This window comes from Gallinula chloropus (genome assembly GCF_964237585.1).
Source record: "Gallinula chloropus genome assembly, chromosome: 4".
Taxonomy (NCBI): domain Eukaryota; kingdom Metazoa; phylum Chordata; class Aves; order Gruiformes; family Rallidae; genus Gallinula; species Gallinula chloropus.
In genome coordinates, this window is record NC_140088.1 from 43,187,373 (window position 1) to 43,214,165 (window position 26,793).

At 43.1% G+C, this 26,793-nt stretch overlaps 1 protein-coding gene across 1 annotated transcript in view; it reads left to right on the forward strand.

Annotated features, from left to right (window-relative positions):
• The window catches only part of SMOC1 (SPARC related modular calcium binding 1), a gene marked incomplete at both ends in the record, with an annotated part of 115,814 nt that overhangs the window by 15,233 nt on the left and 73,788 nt on the right, over nt 1-26,793 (forward strand). The window lies entirely within an intron of this gene.

Consider the following 26,793-nt stretch of genomic DNA (forward strand, 5'->3'; position numbering starts at 1 on the left):
CAAGGTGTAACAGCACTCTATACTTTGGAGGAAGTATAAACCAAACTATTTCTTCATCTTTTGAAAGACAGAATAGGCTAATGCTCTACAGAGCTTGTTGAATAGGGAGCATTTATTCCCCCCACCTTGATTGGAGTATGTGTCAAAACAATAGTAGATTATTTCTTTGCTAGTGTGAAATAAGGCAGAGCAGTGCAATGTCAGAAATCCTAAGGGTGCCTGGGCTAACTTTAGCTGAAGACAAATTTGTCTGCATTTAACACAGGAACACTGGTGTCCTGTGCTGGAAGAGCTTTCTACCTGTGCTATACCTAGTATAGTGTAGGTATAACTGAAGAGCAAAATTATTCAGGCTTTAAACATCCATATTGGGTATCTTCAAGTACTTACCCTAGATCTCTGCTGGAGGGGTTTAACTTGTACATATATACCCAACCTTGGTATTATAATAAGTTTTATCCTGCCACTTGGCTGGGAGCTTTCTTTGCATACCTGGTGTAGTTGTGGTGGTGGGTAGATGTGCGTGTGCTTTTTGAACTCTGCAAGGCTTCTTGCATTTGCCCACAACTGTAGAAGACATACCTATGATATAATAAGAATATGGTCTGGCCTTCATGAAGCTGGGTTTAGACATGCTCTAAACTTGCATAGCTGATGTTGTACTCCCACTTACTGGGAAGACAACATTACTGAACTACACAAAGGTAAGGTGCAACCCATTGTGGTTGCATCTCACTAGTTATGACACTGTCATGCCCTTAGCAAGCTGTTTTCAAACTGAATGTAGAGAGCAGCACTTGAGGGAACGATGTGACTTCTCAGAACCTGGAAGAATCATCTGCAGTACACTGGAAAATGAGGGTTTTAAGAGGTTTTGGTGGATGGGTTTGGCCCTATGTATGCCCTGAAAGGTAAATGGGGAAGGAAGCTCCAAACTGTCAGGTATGGCTGTGATGAAATAGGTTTAGCCTAGCTAGGGCACACTAGTTTGGATTTTTTGCCATCTACATTCTTCTTGCTATTGAGTCCCATGTTCAGCCTGTGCAGGGTTCTTGACAGCTGCTTCTTACTCTCTGTTGTGAACTATTTAAGTACTTGCTTGAAATAGAACAGTGAGATGATTCAGCTAAGTGCAGGGCTTCTCTGCTCATCTGTTGCTTGTTAAATTTGAATGCAGGACTGTCAGTTGCCTTTGTTCTCCTTGTTTAGGTTTGCAGCATGTGAAGTGAAAATCTGTCATGGTTGTATGTAAACACAATATGTTAAAGAATTCACTGGGCAGCTGTGAACAAGGTGCTTGATGGGGATGAGGAAAGTAAGTCTGGAACATGTATGTAGCAGTGTTAACTTAGCCTAGAAGGGAAGACAACAGCATCACTGACTACAAATGGGGTAGAGAATGCTAAGAAATTCTTTCTGCCTTCCAAATCACCAAAAATATTGAGGTGACAAAACCTTGACCAATATACACAGTGGTGGGAAGATATGGGTTGGCATGATTTGTGGCTTGATGAAGTGAGTTTGCTAATGTAAACTAAAGGTTCAAATCTGGCATTAAGGCAGTTACGGTAGCTACAGGATGTCTTTTGTGTGGGTTCTAGGCATCAGCGTTCAAGTGGTGATGTGATCCTAGTGGACAGAGGACTTTGAGTAGAGAAAGGCAGTGTCAAGCTTTCTGACTTCTCTGTTGAAGGCTTACAGTATCCTGGGATGCATCAAGAAGAACTTGGCCAGCAGATTGAGGGAGGTTATCCTTGCCTCTAACTGCCCTGGTGAGGGCAGAGCTGGAGTATTGTGTCCAGTTCTGGGCTTCCCAGTTCAAGAAAGACAGGGAGCTGCTGGAGAGAGTCCAGTGGAGGGCTTACCAGTATGACTAGTGGGCTTGAACATCTTCCATGTGAGGAAAGGCTGAGGGAGCTGGGTCTGTTTAGCCTAGATAAGACTGAGAGGGGATCTCATCAACACTTATAAGTACCAGAAAGGTGGGTGTCTAGAGGAAGGGGCAGACTCTTCTCAGTGGTGCCCAGTGACTGGACAAGGGGCAGAACAAAGGAAGTTCTATATACGTATGAGAACTATTGTGAGGCTGACTGAGCACCAGTATGGGCTGCCCAGAGAGGTTGTGGAGGCTCCTTCTCTGGCAATATTCCAGACCCATCTGGATGCAGTCCTGTGCACCATGCTCTGGGTAATCCTGCTCTGGCAGGGGGTTGGACTAGATGATCTCCAGAGGTCCTTGCCAGCCCCTAGGAACCTGTGTGGCTCAGCCGGGCAAAGCCTGTTTCCCAGCCAGGCCTGTTCCTGGTGGCGGTGCCCTCTGGTGGCTGTGACTGTCCAGGGGAGGCCTGCCTCTGCTCCTCCATCACTCACCGGCCTCCCTTCCTCACAAGGAAGGGGTAGCTGCTATGCTGGTAGCTGGATGAGGAGGAACAATGGAAAACCTCCAGGAAATACTTCCCAACCTAAATTATTTAATACTACGGAGTGCCAAGAAGTGAGATCTGGGGGTGCTTTTGCCTTTTCAGGCTGGGGATAAACCTTCTCGGAGGAGCTCACTAAGAATTTCCAGCATTCCCTTCTGAATTAGCCTGGGTTTTACCAAAAGAGTTGGTTACCCTGACACTAAAATAAGAAGCTAGTCAAGACAGACTTTCAGAATGGCACAGTACAGGAGTCCATTAGGAGTGTGATATAAAACAGGCTTTAGCTCATCTCAGGTAGGTAGAGCACCTCTATCTACAGTGCAAGAGTTGTGGAGGACTGTGTAGGCTTGGGAACTCAGCAGTTGGAGGTCTGTGTGGGCAAATCAGATACAGGTCTGAGGTAACAGGTTAATTTCAAATTACTGCTTTGCTTTGAATGCTGTGGCCTGTGTACTCTAATGCTGTTTCTTCTCTTGAGGAGTAAAACCCAGGATAGTCACTGTTTGTGTGACTATAGATGGTAAAAAGGTGTTTGGTGGTGTAAATGACTGTTGGCACTTGTTAACTACCAAGAAGGAAAACTGGAATATGCCTTAAGGAGTTTTCAAGATCAAAACTGCTTGCAATACTCTCGCATTTAAATCTGATCTTTAAATTTACTCTGGCTTCTGATAATGATGTAGCAGTTCAACTTTCAGTATGTTGTTGGTGAAAGTTAATTAGAGGCTTTAATTCCACTTGAATAGTCTGTCTGTCCAATTATATAATTAATTGGCTGCTTGTGCCATTTGGAGGTGTATGCATTGGTGTGCAGCATACTGATAAGGTGTCTCAAGGATGGCTTTCTTGCAGGCTTAGTATAAAGTGCTTTGAACTGAAAATTGAGCAATTACCTCTGCAAGCAACTAATGAAAGCAGTGGAAGTTGCAGTTAGTAGATTGTCTGGAATGAATAAAGACTGGGCTATGAATCTGGCTTTTGAAGATACGGTTTAATCTGAGTGTGCTCATGAATTGGAGAATCTGTGTTCTGGGATGCAGTAAGACTTGTCTGTTCTCTTTAGATAGTATATTTTAGATTGTGTCCCCACCCAGCACGTTAAGGGTTTGTTTCAAGAATTGAACATTTGAAATTGAATTATTTCACTAGGTTTAGGACCTTGAATAACTCTTCAATTGCAAGTAACATAACTTGGTTTGAAGGGTGCCTTGTTCTATACTAACACAGTGAATGTATAGCTGCCAAAATACTTGCCTGAGCCGCCTTTTTTCAGCTCAGTGCCTTGTTTGCTTCGGTAGGAAGAGAATAAAGCTTCTGAACACAGTGTGGTGTCTTTTCCCCATGCCTACTGCAGCTTTGTATTTTGTAGTTCTAAAGTATGGGAAGTTGCCTTGCCATGTCGTACTTCTGTGGACACAGCTAAATGCCTGAGGGGTTAAGCAGATGCTGACTGCTGCTTCATTCTGTACAATGTGGACTTTTCTAAATAAGAAATAGGTAAAGACAAAATTGTCAGGCTTCTGCTGAGTCTAGAAATGTTATTTAGCAGATGAGGAAATTCTTTAAATCTGTTTTAACAGACCTGTGCTCCCATGATTAAGCATTGAATTGGACTCTTAGCTTTTGGTTTTATCATGGTTACTATACATGATTAGTTGTGTTGCTTAGTTTGAGTCAGTCCTGTTTGAACTTGGTGGATGTTCCTGTACTGGATAGAGAGGAGTGGTACTGAGACTACAAAATAGTTGCTAAAGCTGGCATACAACTCCTGTACCCATTTTGAGTAGCTGGTTTGGGTGAATCTGGTAAAGCCTCCAGCTGCTGGTTTCCTGCAAAGGTACATGCCTTAGACTGCATATTTTTAACTCTGAGCTTGTCAGAAGCTGAACTGGTTTCTCTGGCAGGGGCTGATAACAGCACCTCATACTATGTTAATCTGGATTGTCAGCAGTGTGTGTATTCTGCCATGGATTTGCAGAGTGGGAAGAGTCCAAAGGAATTGCCCTGGAACTTTTCAGGAAGAATCTATTCAAGATCTGAGTCATTTTGGGAGTTAAATGCCACATCAGACTGGCTGCTCTTCCTGGCTCCTTTCTTGTCTGCCCCTTCTAAATTAGGAATTTAAAGGGGGTCTCTGCCTTTTTTGCATGTGCTGTCCCACTGCTTGTTTTGGGGTGCCTTATCCTTTTTTTCCTCAAAGGAGTGGCCATGTGTTTCTGGATTTGCAGCTGGGAGGAAGTGCTAGCACCAGAATAGAAAACAAAGTCATCCTTCACTGTCTCTCCCAGTGCTTTCATTCCTGCAGGCCAGTTAGGTGATGGGAAGCGACAGTGCCTGAACCTCCTATGCTGTGCTAACCTCTGAGGGCACAGGGTGCTCTTTTGAGATCTTAAATGGCACTTGGCTCTGCTGTAGTTGGGTTGATGTCATGTTTATACTTAGCTTGCCCCAAAGGTGGGGAAAGGGGAGGGAGGAATGTCAAGTATCTTCAACTTGCTACAGGATGTGATTAGGTAACTTAAAGAGGATTTTCAAGTCTTTCAAACAATGAGTAAACATGCCAAGTGTGATGGAAAGCTCCTGAGTCTTATATGGACAATCGAAGGCTCTCTGTCAAGCTTGAAACATCAGGTTAGTGTTGAATTTCTACTCAGTTTTGACCCCTTTCCTTTGAGGATAAATGTACCAGCAGCTGTGGGAGGAGGCTGTTGCAGGCTAATAAAGGATAACTTGTCCCTTTGCTACTGAGGGTTAGTATCCTATGGTTTTGGGTAAGAGGCTAAAGATGTTATAATCTAGTTCCTTATAAAGCTATGGCATGTTACAATCAGAACTGCATGGGTCTGAGTCCGCTTAACTCCTGGATGTAGACTAGTGTGTATATATATAACTTCTCTAAAAGCCCAAATGAGTCTACAATAAGCAATGCCACGTATTCACTCAGCTGGACTGACTGTAGCTTTTGTACCACCTGTTGTGTGTCTCTACCCAACCTTTTCTTGACAGGTAAAAAAAATCTGACAATAGTGGTGTTTTGTCTTGTCCCCAGTGCAATAATCATATAGTGGTATAAACCAGCAGTGATAGTTTCTCAATGCTTTCCCATTGAAGGCTGCTGAGTGCACTGATAAAGTTAAAAAGCAGTAGCACCACTTAATTCACTCCTGTCTAATGCCATTAAACCACCTCTGTTAGGTATCCAGGCTGCATCAGCAAGCACTTTCTTGTAGTTCAACTACTGCATCTAAAAGAAGCCTGTGCTTCCATTGCAGCTGTAATTGCTCAGAGAAACAAGCTCTGAGGTATGAGTTAAGTGCGTAGTGCATTTCAGCAGTGATGCATTATTGCTCTCTTGGATGTATTTTTGGTGAGTAACTGTGAACGTGACCAGAGGCTGGCAGAGAAAGCTTTCCAGGCATTAAATGTGTGCAGAATAGTGGTAGCTTGTGCTTTCTTCTGTCTTCTACTGGCTTGTTTTGTGAACTTGAGGGAGTTGCCATCTCTTCAGCTTTTCACCTAGAGTGGGATAATGCATGCCTTACAGGTATGTGGTGGAGCCTTTTTCCTAGTAAATATGCTGTAGTCCATAGATAAAAGAAGTCTTAGAAGTGCAAAACCTCTGAAGCTGCATAGCAGGCTTATAATATATCCCCATTAAACAGCTGTTTGGCAAGGTCTAATGTAATTTCCAGCTAATGAGGGAAGTTTTCAGGCCCTGCCAAGAGAACAGGTGATGTTTTAAACTTTTTTAATAAGTCATTTTTTTTCATAAGAAGCAGCCAAATATGTATCCTGTTGAATTTGGGAGCCTGGCCACTCTTGTTCTTAAACAGGACCCCACATTATTCTTCATGTGTTGCACAGCATCGAAAAATCCCTGCCTTAAAACTCAAGCAAGAGCAAAGAATGTCTGGGGTGCTCTTGTGTCTGTTTAGGACACAAAAATTAAATTCAAAGCAGGATTGTGTTCAATAGGAAAAACTGTTCATCAAAACACTTTTCCTTGCCACTCTTGTGGCACTGTATCTTGTGGCATGGGGGCAGTAGAAGGGTGTCAGATCCATTTTTTTCTTTTAGGATAAAAGGTGAGATTGAAGTTTTAAAGAACTTGATAAAGATGCTTGTGTAAGTTTGCTCCCTGAAAGGACCATGCTTATAAGGATTTTGGATTGGATAGGCTGGCAACATGGCAAAGAGGTGGAGGCCAGTGTCTGGGAGAGAACTGGGTGAGTAATATCCAGAGAAGCCACTGGCACTTTAGGGAGTGGAAAAGGGTGTAAGGCACTGACTGCCTGCAGCCAGGCACACTCTAGTGCCTTGAGGTTGGTTTGCAGCCTCCAAAATCTGAAGTAGCAATGCCTTGGGATGGTAGTGTATGTGTGTCCTTCCCCTTTGCTTCTGGGGTACTGGAGCTGTTAGTGAGAACACCACTTCCATTGCACTGGTGTACAGCAATGCTCTTTAGCTCAGCTGCTGATTACTCAAGGGACAGGCTAACATGGTAGAACTTCCCTTTCCCCGTCACTGTTCCTGCACCTCAGAGCCCAAGTGCAAAGGCCTGCTTAGTGGTGAGAGATTAGTCTGCTGCCTTGGGGGCTGAATACAGCCTGTAGGCTACTGGATGAAGAGTCCTGACAAGTATCTAAGAATACCCAAGATGGCAGAAGTCTTGCTGTTTTCTGTACTCAGTTATTTTGGGCTGTATTTTTATAGGTATTAAGTATCAGAAACAGAATTCAGACTAATTGCTGTAGTGGTTTGCTCCAGAAGCACATGCTTGCCATGTAAGTTCTTACAGAGTAGGTGGGAGGTAAGGGGTAGAAGAATGCTGCTATCTATGAGTGGCCTTGGCACTAGATGTACTGTCCTCACTGCTTCTAAAACATCCCAGAAGCAAAAAAAGACTTATTCTTGGCATTGTTTCCTCTTTACTGTAAAGATCAATGAGCTAAATCTTAGAAGACTCTGGACAAGAGACCTGGACTGAAAGACTCAAGTAGAGATCACTCCTGATAAACCATATTTGGGTTGGCTAGAGACAACAGTAATTAAAATAACCTTTATGATGGACATTGCTTTGAAAACCTTGTACAATTTTAGGAAAGATTTTTGCAGTTAGCTATTCTATGACTTTTGTACTAGGATTTCCTTTCATTCTGCCTTCTGTCTTTTAATTCTGTCAGTATATTTCCAGGTGCTTGGTTCTGCTGTACTTTTTCAAGCAGATGTCATGCTTTTTCCTTAAAAGCCAAGTTGAAACTCCTTGCTGATGCTTAGACTGAGGCTAAAATACCAAGCTGGTGCTACTTATCACATCTGAAGCAGTTTGTAAACCAATCAAAAGCTACAGGATTTCTGTTGTTCTTGATGTAATACCAATATAATTTAATTACGGCTTCATAATTTAATTTTCTCAGGCAACATAGTTCTCCTCTTCTTGACAAGAATTTAAGCGTAGTAAACTGAAGAGATCTGTGGAGTTAATCCCAGTTCCCTGTTGTTAGGACATGGGTGTTTTCCCAGCACTTCAACCCAGTGCAGACAGTTCAGTGTGTGGAGAGGAAGTTTAGAGGTCAGTGAACAGATCTGCTAATGATGACTAAGAATAAGTCCTCCCACAAGCAAGCTGTTGGAAAAGAACTTGAACTGATTCCCCTATTTTCTCGTTGCTGTATGACTTCTTACAGGAATTGCTTCCCATGAGACTAGCTACTGTTTTCTGACTGCTGGTTTAATTCTTTAATGTCTGATTCTACATAACAATTGAAGTAACTTCTGTATTGGATAAACATCTGTTGCATACATGGACATTGAGTAATAAAAATATGTGGGCTCAGGACTCGGAACATCAGTGGAGAAAGCTACTGTAGGACTTCCAATCAGTTGCTTAAGTGTCTTGAGACAGACCTTGGTGATAATTCTGCAGTATATGCTTGTGTTGAGACAGATTGCTTGTGGCTCTTGCACCTTGTATGCCAGTTAGTGAAGCTAGACTGCGTGAATAAGAAAAGCAGTGTGTTTAAGGTTGTGGTGCTGGTGCTGATCAAATGGGTGGGGAACCTCTTGGTGCTTATGGGGCAAAGGATAGCTATTGTAAGGCTGAAGGTGGTCAACTTTATCAGAAAATAAGTCATGCGGGGGAATAATTCTAAGTAAAAACAGAGTGAGATGCCCAGGGACAAGGTGAACAAATAGAAGTCAAGAAGCAGCTCACTGAAATGGTCTGGCAGGTCCCCACCTGCACACTGCCTGCATTAATCCATCCTGGTACAATTGCTTTAGGGTAGTTGTCACTGTGGATGTGGTGTCCCTTTTCTGGGGGGCAGCGATGGCTAACAAGTTTTGAGATGAAGATAAGCAGTTTTAGTATCATCTAGTTGTGAATCTATTGTGTGGTACCACCAGCAGTAGCTCTACTACTTCAGACCAGTAATGGTCTCTTCCCATGTAGTACTAAATAGTTGAGAGACATTTTAGTTGATAGCAATGTTTGTCATGAGCTGCTCCTGCTGTTAAAATGACTTCTGCTAAAGTAGAAAAAAGACGAAGAAAAACAGGACTAACTGGTAAGAGTGACTTAGGTGTGTAAGAATACTAGATACCTAATGAATTTGACCACTAAATTTGGGTTACTTGCTACCTGTTGAACAGTGTGGGCTAGCCTGTAAAATGTTGGAAAGGCTAGCTTTTTACATCTTAAAAATTTATGCATCTTACAAAAACAGTCTCCTGATTTGAGCTAAAAAGGAGTCTTCTAGATCCTCTTTCTTGCAGCGTGCAGTACTGGTGAAGGCACACTATTTCTGCTTCTTGAATTGGAATAAATACTAGAGAAGATCTCTTTTGCATAGAAATATTACAATCAGAGCTTCTATTATTTCCCAGATTCTTCAGGTTTTCTTAGAAGGTGGCTGTCTACCATTGCCTTCCCAACAAAAAAAGTCTCTAAATTCACATTATCCTGAGTTTCTGTGAGGATGCTCTATTTCTATTCCTTGGCTTGGTTTCTTCCCAGTTGAAGAAACTCAGTTGAAGCTGACTCAGTTGAAGCTGAGTCTTTTTAGAAGTACTTGGTTACCTGAAGCATTACATACCTTCAGTGCTTGACAGATCAGAGAACTGACTTGAATAAAAATGTTTGGGGTAAGTGTTCTTGGTGCACAATGACCTGTGATTCAGGGAGACTAGGCACTCCCAACTTGCTTTCCTGCTCTTCTGAGATTCATTCAGTAACAGGTTTTAAGTATCCATACTTACTTTCTTGGCACTTCTGAAGAAGCTTCATTGCATATTCAAGGATACATACAGGTCCCACTTCAAGGCTTACTCATGTAAGTTATCATGTGGCAGTCCATTTGATTGCAAATCTAGGATTCACCTGATTTAGAGGACTTCATGTGACTCCATTTTAAGAGCAGTGCTCAGCTGAAGATCTCTGCTCTGAAGCAGTCCTCGTACTCTGTAACAGAATCCACTCTTGGGTATGAACATGGAGAATATCCACTGCTTAGTTCACCAGTCTGCATATTGGAGCCAAATACTGCTGTCAACTTTGCGTGCAAACTTCAGACCTTACCTCCCTTGAACCTTCTCACAGGTGTTCAAAACCTGGCTCTGGCTTTACCTCCTGAAACTTCTCCCTCCCTTTTACCTAGGCATTAACAATGACTAAATTACCCTGCAAACTCTAAGAAGTTTGTGCTGGGCTCTGCTTACAAATGAGGAAATTCCAGTGGTGGGGGGAAGAAGGAAGCTCCTTGGCAGAGACTTCACAGTGGGAATTGCAATGAGCCCTAGTGCTATGTGAGCCCTGAAATACCTGTGCTGTTAGGCTCTGGGTACCCAGGGGTGATGTAGCTGAATCCAGAGAGAGATTCTCTGCAAGACAGCTTAGTGTTCTTTTCAGATTGTTCATATTTTTTTAAGCATAGCTTGAGTTTGCTTTTATTTCTTACTCTTTTCCACCCTGCTTTTATTTTAGGTAATGCTGCTGTTTTCTTGGTGTGGTCTTGATACCCAAATGTCATTTTAGTGTGATGCTTTTAAAGATATTTGCAAGAAACTAAGTTACTGCTTTACTACCCTGTGACCAACAATTACGTGATATCCAGGGGCTTGTTAGCAATAGGAAACTAGGCTCTGCTTTGCTTACTCTGTCACTGAAAACTAATAGGAATAAAGTCTTCTTTCAAGATGAAAAACTTACCTGGCTTGATGGATCAATAACAGGGCAATATTGAAGTGACTTATTTCTCTGTGGTGTGTAGTCAGAAATCCTGTGAAAACAAAGGAATATGTTGGTACTTGAGCTGTAACCAGTAGTGGAGGGTTGGGAATTGAAGTAGTATCCAGTTGATAAGAGCTGGATTTCTGAGTATAATTAAGGTTTTGAGGGTCTAGTTAATAACTTTCAACTTGAGTTCTAAATGAGAAATTGGCTGATGAAGCTGTATGGGTTTGACTGGTAGTGGGAAGAGTAAAGGTCTAGAAAGCTGGGCAAGTAGAGAATGGGAAGGGAGGAAGGAGAACAGTGATGAATGAAATGAGCAGCCTGGCATGTGAATAACCTGGGAAGGGCAGGCCTGTTGCATGAACTGGTAATATTTGTGTAAGATGTTAACATAATCACTAAAGGAAAAGAGTCTTTCAAAGTCAGTTATAGGAATGGTCTTTGTTCAAGAGCTAGCAGACTTCAGCTGGGAGGAGTGGAGATGATTCTTGGCTGTAATGTTCTCAATGGTATCAGTTTTCCAGGGAGGGACTGGAAGAGAGATGATCGAATGTGTAGGACCTCTTTGAATCTTAGAATCAGAGAACTGTAGAATGCTTTGGGTTGGAAGAGACATTAAAGATGATCTAGTTCCAACCTTCTTGCTGTGGGCAGGGACACCCTCCACTGGACCAGAATGCCTGAAGTCCCATCCAGCCTGGCCTTAAACATCCACAACCTCTATTAAAAGGATTGGAATTAAAGAGGAGCAAAGATAGAGTGAGCAAGTAAGAGTAAACTCCAAGTATCTGGTTACAAGGAGACTTGACTGGAGAAATGTGTGGAGCAGATTTGTGTGAAATGCAGACAATCAGGATTGACAAGGATAAACAAGCCAATTCAGAAGTAGGCTGTAATCATTACTGGTGGCCATACCTTTACTTTTCAAAGGTCTATGAAATCTTACAGCTAAGCCAGGTACACAGCCATTACTCATGCACCTACAAAACTAGTTTTAATGTGACTGTCAACCCAGCTTCTTAAATCAAATGAGGTATTTCCTATTGGGCCACAGTTGACTTAAACTAATCTAGTATCTGTCCAGAGTCCTATGAAACAATATAAAATATGTTTTTTTCCTAACACTTCTTATAAGGCTCAATTTCCCTGAATTTCTTAAACTTATCAGTTTGCTAAGACAACTAGTGCCTGAGAACTTTTAAACTTGTAGAGGTTGCTGAGCTCAGGCGAGAGGAGGAAGGCTTTTCGTTCTCAAACAGATTTATGCTCAGCTAGAAGTCTGCTGAGAGCTGGTTGCCCTGGGGTGCTGCTGCAACTAGTCTTGCTAGTGTTTATGTAGCACTGTGCTGCTTTTTGGGGGGTGGATGCCAACCACCATGCCTAGGCTGCTTTTATTGTCACTTTAAATCTCAACTGGGGTCTACAGCACTGTATAGCTGTAGTGACTAAAGCTCTCATGAAGTTTACAATTTGAACAGAGTGAGGGAGTATGGTTTGTTGGTGTCACCTTGTTTGGATGAAGAGAAATGCATGCTGTAATTCCTATATGAGGGACTGCAGGTGTATGGGGAGAACTGATTACTGATTACTGTTCCCTGCCAATGCATTAGCTTGCCTGTTACCCCCTCAAGCAGTATAGTATCACAGGAGCAGTAAGCAGCCTGCCCTTCAGTTATGCTGTTTATTGGTAAAGCAAGATCTTTGCTACTGGTGCTGCTTCTTCCTGGGCTCATCTCTATATAGACTGTAATCCAGGCTGCCAGAAAGGTGGTGCGGTGGCTCAGTCCCAGCCAGTGGCTGAGCACCACATGCCACTCACTCTTGCAGGAGAGACAGACAAAACCTCTGTGGGTTGGGATAAGGACAGTTTACTGACAAAAGCTCTGTGAAAGTACAACAATAACAGCCTAATACACTCATACCCTGTGATAACAGAGTAATTTGACAACCTGATTAGAGTGTTTCGTGATGCAAGAACCAACCTGAGCCCTGGCAACTTGGACTGCCCTGGAGGCACACAGGAGTGCCTATGTCCATCCAGCCCCTTTTTACTAGGGATTGATGTCAGGTGGTGTGGAGACGGCCTGGGTTAACTCAGCTCACTGTGCTGACTGCCTGGGGAGGTTATCCCTGGCCTGGCCAGAGCCAGGACATGTGGGCAATCCTCCAAGGAGAATAGCCACCTTGATCACTGGTGGCATGAAAGCAGATTCCTTCAGAGGTGCTGCCAGACCTGCTCATCTGTAGAAGGTATGAAGAAGGAAAACTACTTAACCTTGTACAGAAGGTAACTGTACTCTCCTGATGTGATGACATGAGTACTACTTACTCTTTGTAGTTTGCAATTGCAAACACCTATGTGGAAGCTAGTATCATAGCCTGCTTTAAGCCTGTCAACTAAAAATGTCAGTTTGGTCTGTGTCTACTGTGAGAAGTCTGGTCAGTGAGCCTGAGTATGTGTTTGTACTGAGGCCAGGTCTTAGACCAGATGGAAAGAGATCCAGAAAATCTGAGGAATCCAGATAAAGCCACAACTGTTTTGCCACAGCTTTCTCAATAACATGCCCTGAAAAGGAAGATGAGAGACTGCAATAATCTTGCCAATTATCCATGTCAAAGAATTACTGTGCAAAGGTCTTGCTTACATTAAGACTGATACAGCCTGCTCCCTTCAGGGAGGCAGACAACAAAAATAGACCAATATGTGTGTTAAATACATTTTAGCTTCTGCTAGAGAGACATCTGAATTGCAGCACAAAGTTAGCTGAATGCTTACAGACCCCCAGAGAGTACAATGGGAGGAAAGTTAACCTGGGAAGTGCTGTATGAATTTGGAATAGAGGTGGCTACTTCTATGGAGAGCTCTCAGTCCTGGACTCAGTAACTCACAAAGATGCCCTGGCTTGTATAGCTTTTAGTTATAAAAGGGTCCTGGTGACAATGAAAGGTAACTTCAGTTGTGTTAAGGTGAAATACTGTAGAGCTAGAAATGCTCTAAAACTTAGTTCCACAGAAAAAGCAAGGAGGCGCTGGAACAGGCTGCCCAGAGAAGTGGTGGATGCCCCGTCCCTGGAGGTGTTCAAGGCCAGGTTGGATGGGGCCCTGGGCAACCTTGTGTAGCTCCAGGCCTGGAGGTTGGTGACCCTGTCTGTGGCAGGGGGTTGGAGCTCTGTGATCCTTGGGGTCCCTTCCATCACAGCCCATTCTATGATTCTATGTCTGCCTCTAGCAACAATAAATCAGCATGAGTATTCATTCTACAGCTCCTCACTGAAAGTGTGAGAAAGTTTAGCTGGAATCACCCTTCCTGCAAGTTGACAGTAAGTATGCTAAAATAAACCTATTGCACAAAATGCTGTGGAAAAAGCTCCCAACCTAAGAAAGTGAACAGCCTATATGAAGATCAGGCACTAATTTTTCTGCTTGCATGTAGGGATGGAGGGTGTATATAACAGTGGGAGGGGAAGGGAAGCACTTTGAGAAGGATTTTGTCTTGCTGAGGAAACTTAGTATGTACAACCTGGGGCAGCATCAGCATAACTGTAAATGTTTCCTTTGAAGACATCCCTGTCCTTGCTTCTCCTTCCACATATTAAAAACTGCAGATATCATAGCAGCAACCCTGACAGCTTAGTGACGCTTCCCTCCTCTACAAAAAAGATGCTGAGGTGCTGGAGCATGTCCAAAGAGCGTTGAAGCTGGTGAAGGGTCAAGACCACAAGTCTTATGAGCAGGGAAATGGAGCTTTTTAATCTGGAGGAAAGGAGGCAATGGGGAGACCTTAACACTCTCTACAACTGCCTGAAAGGAGGTTGTAGTGAGATGGGTATTTCTCTCTTCCCCCAAGTAAGAAGTGAAGACGACAAAAGGGAATGCCCTCAAGTTGTACCAGGGAGGGTTTAGACTGGATATTAAGAAAGGTGTCTTCACCAAAGGGGCTGTCAAGCATTGGAGTGTGCTTGGTGGTTGAATCACTATCCTTGGGAGTATTTCAAAAGATGTGTAGATGTGACTGACTTGGTAGTCTCAGGCTTATGGTTGGACTTGGTGATCTTACAGGTCTCTTGGAAACTGTTTCATAGAATGGGTTGGGCTGGAAGGGACCTCACAGACCACTTAATTCCAGCTGCCTAGTCTCTCTCCACCAGGTCCATGTCCTTCTTGTACTGGCAACCTCCAAGCTGGACACAGCACTCCAAGTGGGGTCTCATGAGAGCAGAACAGCAGAATCACCACCCTTAACCTGCTGATTTTCCTGTGGCCCAGGGTACAGTTCTGACCTGTCTAAACAGATTATCATGCTAAAGTAGACTGCTGTGTTCTTCAGATGTAGGGATAAAATCTAACATCTTACTCCTAAGCTATTGGAAGGCACACACAGTCTGTTTGAACAGGCCAGAAGACCTTGCACACTGACAACTCGCTCACTTGAAGTGGTGTTGCCCAGTTTGGCTCCACAGTGCTGTAGTCACGTTCCACTTGGGTTTTCAAGTTCAGAATCAGCAGCTAGGTTACTGCTGCAGCTTACAAGGACACAAGTAACTACTGTGAAGGAAGACTATCTGCAGGAATTAGAAAGTGTATTCTTCAGTGGACACAGTAATGCCTTTCTGAATGTTGTCTGCTGCTGACAGCAGGTGATGCATTAAAGCTAACCATGATGCTGGGAACAAGGACCCTTCGTTCTGGCCTTGCATGAGCATTTTATCCTAGATCTCCCTCTCTAGCTCTTCCAGCTTGTGAAGCAATTAGTACATGCAGCTTGTCTGTTATGGAAAGGCTTTTATTGTGTATTTAGTCATACAGTGAGACTTTTCTTGAGGTGGGAGTAGGGAGCAAAGAATTAGTTTCATACCAGCCAAACTGAAGTTTATATCTTGACCTGAGCACAGCATATATATCCTGCATAGCAAGTTCCTCCATTTGTGAGCCAGGAAGGCTTTAGTATTGGGGAAAACTTTTGCTGTCCCAGAGAGCTTTGCCTGGCAGTTCTGGCATTGTTGTCCAGCAGTTAACTCATTCAAAGGGCTAAACTCTGCAGGTGGCCTCTACAAAACTGAGGTAAGAATTTGGTTTAATGGTAAGTAGAAATAGGAGAATTATTCTAAACATTGTAAAATACAATACAAACAGAACTGCAAAACAAAGCAATGAAACAATGGCCCTTTCCCTTAGGTTGCTGAGGGGAAGTTTATTTTTTTCCTTTTGACTTTTGACAGGAGTGTCAATTGTTTTGAACATCCTTGCCTGATTGTTTCCCTCTGGAAAGAGGGCTGGCATATTTCTTTTCTTGGTTAGCAGGAGATGTTTTTTTGGTTCTGAATTTAAACTTTGCCTAAGACTTAATCTGTCTTTTTGGGTAAGTGTATAACCCACCAAGGTGGGTTTGGTGTTTAAAGCAGAGAAAGAAGCCAAGTCTGCCATCCTTGTGATGACAAAAGCACCTGAGGCTGAAGAAAGAGTTAGAATTTTTTAATGGTAACATGTCACAAGGTACCGTGTGACTTGTATAAAGCTGAGTCTCTGAAGCTGCCTGTCTGCAGATCAGATGTGCCATCTTAATGTCAGATATCTGCATGTATTGGGAGGTGGGCATTGCTATTGTGGTGTTTTGTAGGGGAAGCAAAGAGTACCTCAGCACTATTCACTGTTCAGTGAATACCTCTGCTAATGAGAACCTTTCTCTATTGTTGCCTCTTAATCCATAGGCAAAAAGTCCAGGCAGGGATAACACATCCTCTATTATACTAGGGGGGAAAGAACCCTTTCTAAGAGTGCTGGAATGATGTTAGCTATAAATGTGAGATCTGCTGCTTTCAAATACTTAGCTATTCTGTATTTAGTACGGGAACATGCTACTAAGTATGAAATTGCAATTTCTCTGTCTTGGAGACTTTAGAGGAATAATAGAGTAAACAAGGACAATGTCCTTGATTACTCTTTATAGTTGATGGGGCCAAAACCCTATCTCTCTGGAGATGCTAAGGCAGGCCTATAGAAGGAGACATGTCAAGATAGTTACATTCCTGACAGAATTAGTAATAGAGCTTGAGAAGCTTTGATACTTTAGTCTTGATGATAGTACATGTAAAGTCAAATGGAATGCAGAGAACCCCCTCAATGCAGCTATCTTCCCCTGAGAGTTATCTTTAACAACTGTCTTTATATCATGTAAGGTAAGAACATAATTAAGAAAAAAGTCCTTTAATTTTCACAGTACCTTCTTTTTAATATCCTTATGTAATGGAATTTCAGCTTGGCATTCAGTTAGTATACCTCTACTGATGGGGCAGCCCTTGCTGGGTTTGGAAATAATGAGTTCAGCTATTTCTAATGCCTACTTCTTGGTTTTGCTGTTGGCAGCAGTAACAGCCACCATATAGTGAAGGCTGGAGGCCAGCTTCAATTTGAATGCCTCTTTCAGCCTTTTTGAAGACTTGATTTAAGAAGGCCTGAAGCTTGTAGAGCTATGAGGTTTTAATGGGCGGCACTTTCTCTCTTGGAATATCTACAAGAACAAAACATTTGTGGTTTAAGGAGTGCCTTTGTACAGTTGTATTTCCATTTGAGCTTAACTCTGCAAATACAGCTTCCAAACTGTGTCTGTAAACAACAGTGAATCATCATATCTCCTCATGTGATTATCTTCTAGCAGAGTAGAAGAGTTCCAGAGGTGGTAGTCCTTTTCATGCACCTGCTTTGTTGATAATAGTAGTGCCTAATACATATGGCTGTGACTCAAGTCAGATGATGGTGTAGACTAAATGGTAGGGAAAGTGTATCTGGCTTGATAGAAACTCAGTTTTATCTGTCTTGCTTTGTGTGGAATTGATGGCATGTATCTAGGAGACAGTTTTCATGGGGGTTCAAAGCTGTCTGTAAGGCTTGATACCTACTTTTTGCAGTGGGTGGTCTTTGGCATGTACAGAAAGCTTTGACTTATTGGAGAGAAGTGATGGGCAGAGAAAATTCATCTTTATCTTGCTAGTTTGGGAAGCTTAAAGCTTAACTGATGTGGAGGTGCCACTTAAAGTAGGTGCCCTGCTCTTCAATATTGTTGGGGAAGGAAAGGCCAAAGAACTTTAAGTTCTTGAGAGAAAGACATCGTGAGAAGGGGGTATGTTTGACTTGATGTTGAATGATGAAGCCAGATTTTAAGGCCTTTGGATTTATAGCCTTTATAGCTGTGAGGCTACTAATAGGAACTCAACAGAATTTGTACTTCATAAAATACATTCCTCATTTAGGAATGCTTTGGCAAATCTTGATTGTAAGAAGACGTGCTTGCAGTTAATGCATATCCTCACACATATAACAAAGACTCATGTGAGAACCTTATTGGACTTTTCTGCCCTTTGAAGTGAGGTGTTGCACTGCTTGTTACAGCATAGTGACAGATACTACTGTCATGTTGGCAAACTTGCATTAGTAGAAATTTTGAGAGAAATTCAAGGGAAGGGTCTTGAGTGACAATTTGCCCCTGAAAGGGGCTAGTGGAATTACTAGGAAAACTTAATGTAGGTGGAGGGGAAGATCACTGTTGGTTATACAGCTGGATGTAATTAGGTAAACTTCCATTTTCTGACACTTCAAGAGCTCAGCACTGATGGTCCCACAGCTTGTCTCCTGTCTACACTACTCCAAGCTCTTGTAAATCATAGAATGCTTTTGGTTGGAAGGGACCTCAAAGATCATCTAGTTGCAACCCCCCCTACCATGGGCAGGGACACCCTCACTAGGTCAGGTCTCCCAAAGCTCCATATAACCTGGCTTTAAATGCCTTCAGGGATGGGGCTCCCACAACCTCTCTGGGCACCCTGTCCCAGGGCCTTACCACCTTCACAGTAAAGAATCTTTCTAACATTTGACCAACCCTGCCCTCTTCGAGCTTGAAGCCATTGCCCCTTGTCCTGTCCCTGCACTCCCTGCTGAACAGTCCCTCTCCCACTTTCCTGTAGAACCCCTTTAAGTATTGTTAGGCCACAGTTAGGTCACCCTGGAGCCTTCTCTTCTCCAGACTGAACAAGCCCAATCCTTGCAGCCTGTCTTCATAGGAGAGGCACTCCAGCCCCTTGATCATCCATCCTCTGGGCTCACCCCAACAGCTCCATGTCTTTCCTGTGCTGGAGGTCCCAGAGCTGGATGCAGCATTCCAGGTGGGGTCTCAGCAGAGCAGAGGGGCAGAATCCCCTCCTTTTACCTGCTGGCCACGCTGTTCTTGATGCAGCCCAGGACACGGTTGGCCTTCTGAGCTGCTAGTGCACAGTGTTGGCTCATCTTGAGCTTGTCAGCTAACACAGCACCCCCAAGTCCTCAGGGCTGCTCTCAATTTATTCTCTACCCAGCCTGTAGTTGTGCTTGGAGAAGAAGCTTTCCTAGACTGAATGTATAGCCAGCCCTACTGGAGATAGTAGGCAAAAACAGTATTCTTCCATGGACTCTTCATGTATGTGCACAGAATTCTATAAATCCTGGAACTGACACTTAATGTTTTACACAGTGGAGGGTAAGTAAACATGTACTTCAGTATCCTCCATGATTCAAGGTATGCAGGGCCAAAAGGGTATGCATTGTGAAGACATGCAGTGGTTTAAGTATTCAATGTGATGCTGCTTGTGTAAGGATAAGGATCTCTTCCCAGAAATCTTGCTTGAAATATTGTCCTCTGTTACACACCTGACATTCTACTGTTCTGCTTTCCTGAGAGCTGCTTCTGGAAAAATCCAAATGTTTACCATTACAGTGTGATAGCTGACTTCTCACCTTCTAGTGACAGCACAAAGTTATAATCCTCATATGTTTTCTAGGGGAGAAAAGCAGCCTCAACCATCATTATGATGAACTAAAGTATGGAATATGATCCCTCTCAAGTGATATGTTTACTCAAAGGAGACTAATTTGGCTTAAGTTATACAGAAGGATGTTTTGAGTTTGTTCTCAAGTTATGCTGAATAAGCAGAGGAGTCCTTAAACCAGACAGTCTGGAACAGGTTGTTCAACAGCACAATTTACTTACAGACAAGGTTCTACCCCTTATGTCATAGAAGCTTTGCCATCACTTTCTTTGGGACAAGAATTTGGTTGCCTGACTGTGCAAACACCTGGATTTTTCTATTTGGTTCAGCATGTATATTAGCGAAACTAAAGAGAAGAAATAGTCCAAGTTAAACATGTTTTCTGTTGTCAATGTGTTTGATAAATTAAATTGAATCTCAAGTTTGTTCTAGGCTTGCATGTCAGCTTGGCTGTGAGAATAGTTGGAGTAGTTAAGCCATGCCAGGGTGAATTTAGAGACTGAAGTAATGTTATTTCAAAGAATTAAGTCAGTCTCTACCTTAATATTGCCAGTCTTACTGGAAGGTTTAGAAGTTGTGTGTTAGAAATATGACACTTGAGCTGAAATTTCTTTTTTGTGTTTGAGTTTTGGTTTCCCAATCTGTTCAGTTGATTAGGATACTGATCAGTGGTACAATTAGAGATGCTTGAACATGATGTTTATAGAATACAAGTCACTTTGTATGACAATGATACAGACACGTAGATAATAAGGAATTATTTTAAAATCTGAAATGAACTTGTCCTTTATCTCTGGAATTCTTCTTTCCACAAGTCAGCTGTAGTTAAGCATGTGCATGAACTTGTACCTTGAGAATAAAATATGTATCTTAGAGATCCTTCCCTGACTGCAATGGCTTTTTCTGGTTCAAAACAAAACCACCACAACAAAAATCTACTGTAGAACTGCTTTGGGGTGAGGTTAGGTTCTAAGAGGTGCTCCTGAACTGCTTGTCATAGATGGGCTCTTCAAATATTCTTTGAATCTCAATCTACTGGAAGTAGGGTACAGCTATTGCATCATGTTTGAGGATCAGTCTGGGAGAAAAACTTGTTACCCAGAAGTCATCTAGCAGGTGGAGGCACAATACTTCTTCATTGTAGTGGTGTACACAAAATGAAGACAGAGGGAGAAGTGGGGGGGAGGGCTTGGGTAAGGAAGGGAGAGTCAATGTAGAAAAATAAGGTTTCTAGCCTACAAAGCAGAAACCATCTTGAATTAAACTCATACAAATACATCCAGAGTCTGCCTGCTTTGTGGTGTGATTGCATATGTTTGCCTAGCCTTCACCATCCTCAAGCACAGGCTGTGTGCTTTGAACCCATTCTTGTTTGCACAGCTGGAGCCCTGGGGTTATAACAGAAATGGTGCTTTAACTTAGGCTAGGCTCTTCACTTTGCAGGTGGGATGACTCAAGGAATAAAAGTATTAGTGTCCTGCTCATAAGTCCCTTTTGTCTGGGGAAAGTGCTGTGCCCTTCTAAAACTTGTTGGGAAAGCCTGAAGTCTTTATATAAAACTGTAGGATGCTAGAAAGCACCCACACAAGGACTGGAACTTGTTAAGATGCAGGACCTTTAGGAACTGCAGTATAAAAACACATTCTTAACTCACATGAAATACAGACTTTTCCAAAACCAGAATATTAAAATAAATGAATCTCTTCCTCTGCCTCTCCCAAAACATGTGACAGGCTTCCCAGGAAGCTTGCTTAGAAACCTTTTTTTACCAGGGGAGTTCTGAGGCTGCATGGGCACTTTCAGGACAGAGGCTGGGCACCCTGTTGATGTTGGAAGCTTTGGTTGTTCTGGTTGGTTGATACCTTTCTGCCTCTTGAAGACTTCAAGCCCTGACAATTTTATCTCTGCCAGAGTTTCTAAGGCTTTCAAACTTTCTTTTTGTATTTCTAGAAGCCAAGCACTTTGGGTTTCTGACAGAGCAGGATCTTTGGCACTTTTGAGACCTTTTGGTTACATGGCAGGAAACTCAGCTGAAGTCCCAAACTCACTTGTTGAAGTCCTTGCATCCTGTCAGCTACGTGCCATGGGGCTGAGAGTCTAGCAGTGATTTAAAACTGGGACTTGGCTCCAGCTCTGCCTCAAGTATGGCTGGTGGCACCAGTTTGGAGCCTGCAACCAAGGCACAGATTTGTGAGGTTAAAACTAGGAAATGTGAAGTGACATGATCCAACAGCAACAAAAATGTCCAGAAGTTTATAGGTTCTTCTAATGTATAAACTGGTATGGTTTTCCTAGGGCGCTCTCCCTGGGATGGACTTGCTCATTTGCTCTTCAGACAGGCCAGTCTGAGCCGAGACAAAGTGAGCTGTGCCATCTGAGCATACCTAGATGGATCACTTTTTCCAAAGATGTATTCTAGGGTTTTCACACTCAGGCTGCCAAGCCAGGAGCGAGGCACTACATGTGCTGTTTTCTCCATCTCTTTCCTCCTTGGTTTTGTTAGGCAGCAACCGGCAGTACTAATTGGAAGTGAAACTGCTGAGCTGTGGAGGAGGCATCTGTTTTGATCTGTAGTGGATTCTTGTCTTGATTTGTTTCATAGAATCACAGACTGGTCTGGGTTGGAAGGGACCCCAAGGATCACAGGGCTCCAACCCCCCTGCCACAGGCAGGGCCACCAACCTCCAGGCCTAGAGCTACACAAGGTTGCCCAGGGCCCCATCCAACCTGGCCTTGAACACCTCCAGGAACGGGGCATCCAGCCCCTCTCTGGGCAGCCCCTTCCAGCACCTCACCACTCTCTCTGTAAAAAAAACTTCCCCCTAATATCTAGTTTAAACCTTCCCTCCTTCAGCTTCAATCCACCCCCCTTGTCCTGCCATTATCTACTCTTTTCAAAAGCTGATTCCTCTCCTTAAATAAGAAACAAACTTAAACTTCTGCTTTCTCCCACTTGTGTCCCTTGCTCCCTCTTTCCCCTAAAGCCTTGCTGGAGTGTGTTACTCTGGTATGGCAATGCTGTGGCTATTTCCCCTTACCCCATCACAAAGGGCTGTGCTGTTCTGTTTGTGCTTATAGTGTACCCAGATGGTGAATAGAATGAGTGACCACCAAGCTCATTTTCACTTGTGGGGTCAGACTTATTCTCTGCTAAATAACACAAGTGTTCCCAGCTGCTCTGCAGCTGCAGGGAGTCTGCTTTCCTTCACAGGCATTAAAAAGCCTTTAATCAGTGTTTGTTGTTTGTCAGCAGTGGTGTTGAGGTGTGGAGAAAAAGAACAGATATGCTTTGTTGGCAAAGTTAACTTCTTTCTGACCTCTTATCTTTCCTCTTTCTTTTCAAGTCTGAAGAAGCAGAAGTAGTTTGGGAAGTGGTTTCTGCAAACACCTGTGTAAATGTATTTGCTGAAGGAGGAGGTTTATGTCCTTATACAGATGCAGCATTTGACATAAAAAGATGCTCTGAGAGCTGCAATGAAATGGTAACTCTGGAGTTGAGACTTAAACTCTCTGGTTTGAGGAGAGAGTGCAAGCTCCCTTAATGTAAGCAAATGCTGTGAAAATAGTGATGCTGTTGTCTACTGCTAGTGTTATTTATGCTTATTTTTAGTACTTAGTCAACAGTTAAGGGATTCCACTTGCAGTCTGGTCAAGTTTAAGATTTCCCTGTAAAATAAATTGCTCCTAATTTTTGTGACTTTTTTAATGTGATTATTGGGGGATTCTTTTTTCTTCTGATTTTAATAACTCTCTCAAAGGAAGAGGGAGGACAGGAAAGAACTGGTAAGCCAGTGACACCATTCCCTGTCCCCATTTGTGTTGGATGCTGAAGCAAACAGGAACATGTCTCAAAGCTGCTTCTTGATAGCCATCTTAGATCGTGATTTATATCTTCTTTCTAGATGAAGCTTAGAAACCTGTTGATGCTGCATGTAACTGCTGCAGCCTTACTCCTTCCCTGAGCCCAGGTCTGTGCATGTTGCATGTCTGTGTGCACAGCACCAAGCACAGCTCTGAGTGTTGATCCTGCCTGTGTGGGCATTCCGAGGCCATTGGGATCACAAGCATTGATTTGAGCTTCAGGAATCATGGTAGGGCACTTAGTGGTCAAGGCAAAATGCTTTCTCTTGCTATGCCTTCCCTGTTTCAAAGGGACCAGAAGATTAGTAGCACAGCCTTCTGCCTGGCTCAGCAGCATCTCCTGCAGAGACCAAGGTGCTCTTCTGGAACAGGGCTGTGCTTCTTGGGAAGGGAGTGCCTGATAGCTTGAAGTGGGAATCAATAAGTGGGAATAAGGTACTTGCATCTATCACTCTTACAACTGGGACTACAATTCGAAAGAACCACCGTTGTATTACCTGAAAGCTGACAGGGCTGCTGAGCAAATATAAGGGCTCTGAGCTACAGTGGAGCAGGTGTCCTGCTCTGAGGGGGAGGTTTTTGAAACCCTTCAGTAGTATCTCCAGGAGATCCAGCCTTCCTGGCAGGACTATCTGATCATACAAGGAAAAAACCTGATCAGACAGGCATGATCCTGTATCCTTCTGGAAATTAATGCAGACTTTTACAATTATAATCTAGCAGAACAAAACAAGCACAGTCTTGTGCAACTGCATAAACCATAAACTTTTTTGGCAAGGCATGTGTGGCATTTTCAGTGTCTGGAAAGCACCTAACATGCTGTGTGGGCTACCTACTGTAATCCAAATTACAAATGCTAAAAAGGCTTTGATTTATTTTTTTTTTCCTTAAACGTGGCTCTTGGCTTAATTTGGGTAGGCAAGAACTTCATAGACCACATTGAGCTGCTCTGCATGTTTCCTCAGGCCCTCATAATTAATCAAATCTAAGCTATTCCTTCCCCATCTCTGAGGAGACATGGGAGGAAAGCTATTCCATAGCTTTAGGTTTAGCTTGTTTGTCAGCCCTGAGAAGGACTTTCTGTTCTTCAAGATGCTCTTTCTGGGGAGAGGGATGTTCCCAGCCTCCATAGGCCCCTATACATGAAGTATTCTGGTACAGGTTGTGGAGTCATAGGTGACTACTCATGATATAAGTTGTCAATAGCCTGTAATACTGTTCAATGCTGGGAGCCAGTATTCTAGCTTTTTTGGGTGCACCTCTGGATTATTCTGCCTAGATCTCCACTTCTGACACAAGGAACCTGCAAAAAATTCCCCATCAGTAGCTTGAGCCCTCAAAGTCACAGTCAATGGCAGATGCATGTGTTCTTTCTAAACCTGGATGGCATCTGTGTTTAACTGAATATGTAGTTGCTGTATGTGCACCATACTGTGCTGTTGGGCAGCTTTGCTTTTAAACTCTGTCTTATACAGACAGCTGGAAAGCCTCAAGAGCCTTTTAGGGTCTCTGACGTCACATGCTGAGAGGAGGCTTCAGCTCAGCATCCTCAGTCTGCTGCTCTTTGCTCTGTGTTTACAGTCACTGCTGATCTTTGCACCTTGGGGGCTATAGAAAATCAGAGTGATTCCAAATGAACTTGTGGTAGTCCAACCCCTGACAAGAACTGGGCAAAATCTGGTCTAGCTTTATGGTGTTTTTATAGTCTAGTCCAGGTCTCTATAAACTGTTTAAAATTGCCTGCAGTTTTAAGTTTGCCAATTTCCCATTTGGAACAGGTGTTGCCAGGTTATAGAAAGTGTTGTAGAAAAGGAACAAAAACACTTTAAAAACTCTGTGCTCTTACAAATGTTGGCAAGCCTGACGGATGAGATTTGGAAAAAAACCTAATTACCCCACCCAAATTAAAACAAGCGTAGACCTTTCTTACTTTTCTCAGCTGTCATATTTAAATGGTGGTATTTTGCAATGCATGAGTCTTCAAAAGATTCAGCACTGCAGAGCTAATAAGCTTTTATATGAAAATACCCAACTTCTCTATTGTGTTTTATCTCATTTAATTGGGGAGAGAAGGGGAGGGGTAAAGATTTTTTTTTTAAAAACGTCAAAACCCAAATTTCAGAGATGCATGTTTTTAGAATGGTGAAAAAACAACCCAAACTAAGGCTTCAGGCAGTGTTTTTTTTCCACCAGCTTTAACCTCAAAGCCTAGAACAGACAGCTTTGTAGGCAACTGCACCACCAAGGTGATTATGGCAGTGACTCACACTTCCCTGTAAGGCATCCAGCTATCAACACAGAGAGCCGTGGCTTTGTGCATGCAGGCAGGGTGTCAGTCAGTGCCCACTTGCCAGCCAGCTCTGAACTGCTGAGCTCATAAACATTTTGAGAGTAAGCTGGGGTATTGGTGTATTAGAGGGCAGCTCTAGTTCCTCCAGGCTTAAGATATGGGAACTTGGGAAGGGGAAGTGCAAGCAGGTTTAACTGTTCTTTGCTTAATTGCCATGGGGCTTGTTCCTAGAGTCTTCTGAAATCTTGCTGTGAGCAGGTTGTTGGCTTTGGGTAACAGTTGAAGAAGGTATGACTGACTAATCTCAGCAGTGTACAGTGGGGATGAAGAGTATTGTTATATGATGTTCTAATGAAGCTCCTCCAATGGTTATGGAAAGAGGACTGGCATATGAAATTGGGGAAGAGACCTGTGTATCCCTATTAGGCAGCTCAGAGTACGGCTGAGGGTGCAACAGTAAATGACTACCAGATTTTGGGATTTCCAGGGAACAAGTGGACAGGACTTGTGTATTGTGGGTTTCCTCATCTCCAAAAGGTAAAGACAGAAGCCAGACTGCCTTCAGAGAAGGGAAACAGCAGGGATTGTGGTACAGAGGAAGTTGTCTGGGTGAAGACTTGGGAGACTGGGGGTGTTTGCATTGAGACTGACAAGAAAGGAGTGCAACACTTATACAAAACAGACTGCATCCAAATGGAGTGCTTGGGAAGAGGTATTTTGGAAGAATACCTCTCTTCAGAATCAGACTTCTGAAAAGAAATAGCTTTTTAGAACGGTGTGCAATTGGATTGTGGGATCTATGGAATGCAGCTACTGGCTGGGCAGGATGTCATCAGGGAGGAACAAGATGTGGCTTTAGGCATGTGCAGGTATGCTGTTGCAGGTGGCATCCACAGGTGATGTAAGTATTGATTTAGAAACCAACTATCTGGTGATATAAAGCTGCTCACATACATAGTTTAACTACCAAGGCCAATCTTGATAGGTTATTTATTTGGGTTCCTCTGTCCTCAGTGATATGTTTCTTGAACCTCTTACTAAAACTGTGTAGTAGCAGATACTGTTTGCGGCACAGCACTGGGCAAGCTGGGCTGCTGTGACTCAGTATTGCCCTTCCAGCGTGGGTTGTGTTTGGCTTTGCACATCTCATGTTTTCAGCAGTGAGGCAGGGTGAGTAATGCTTCCGTTCTAGTA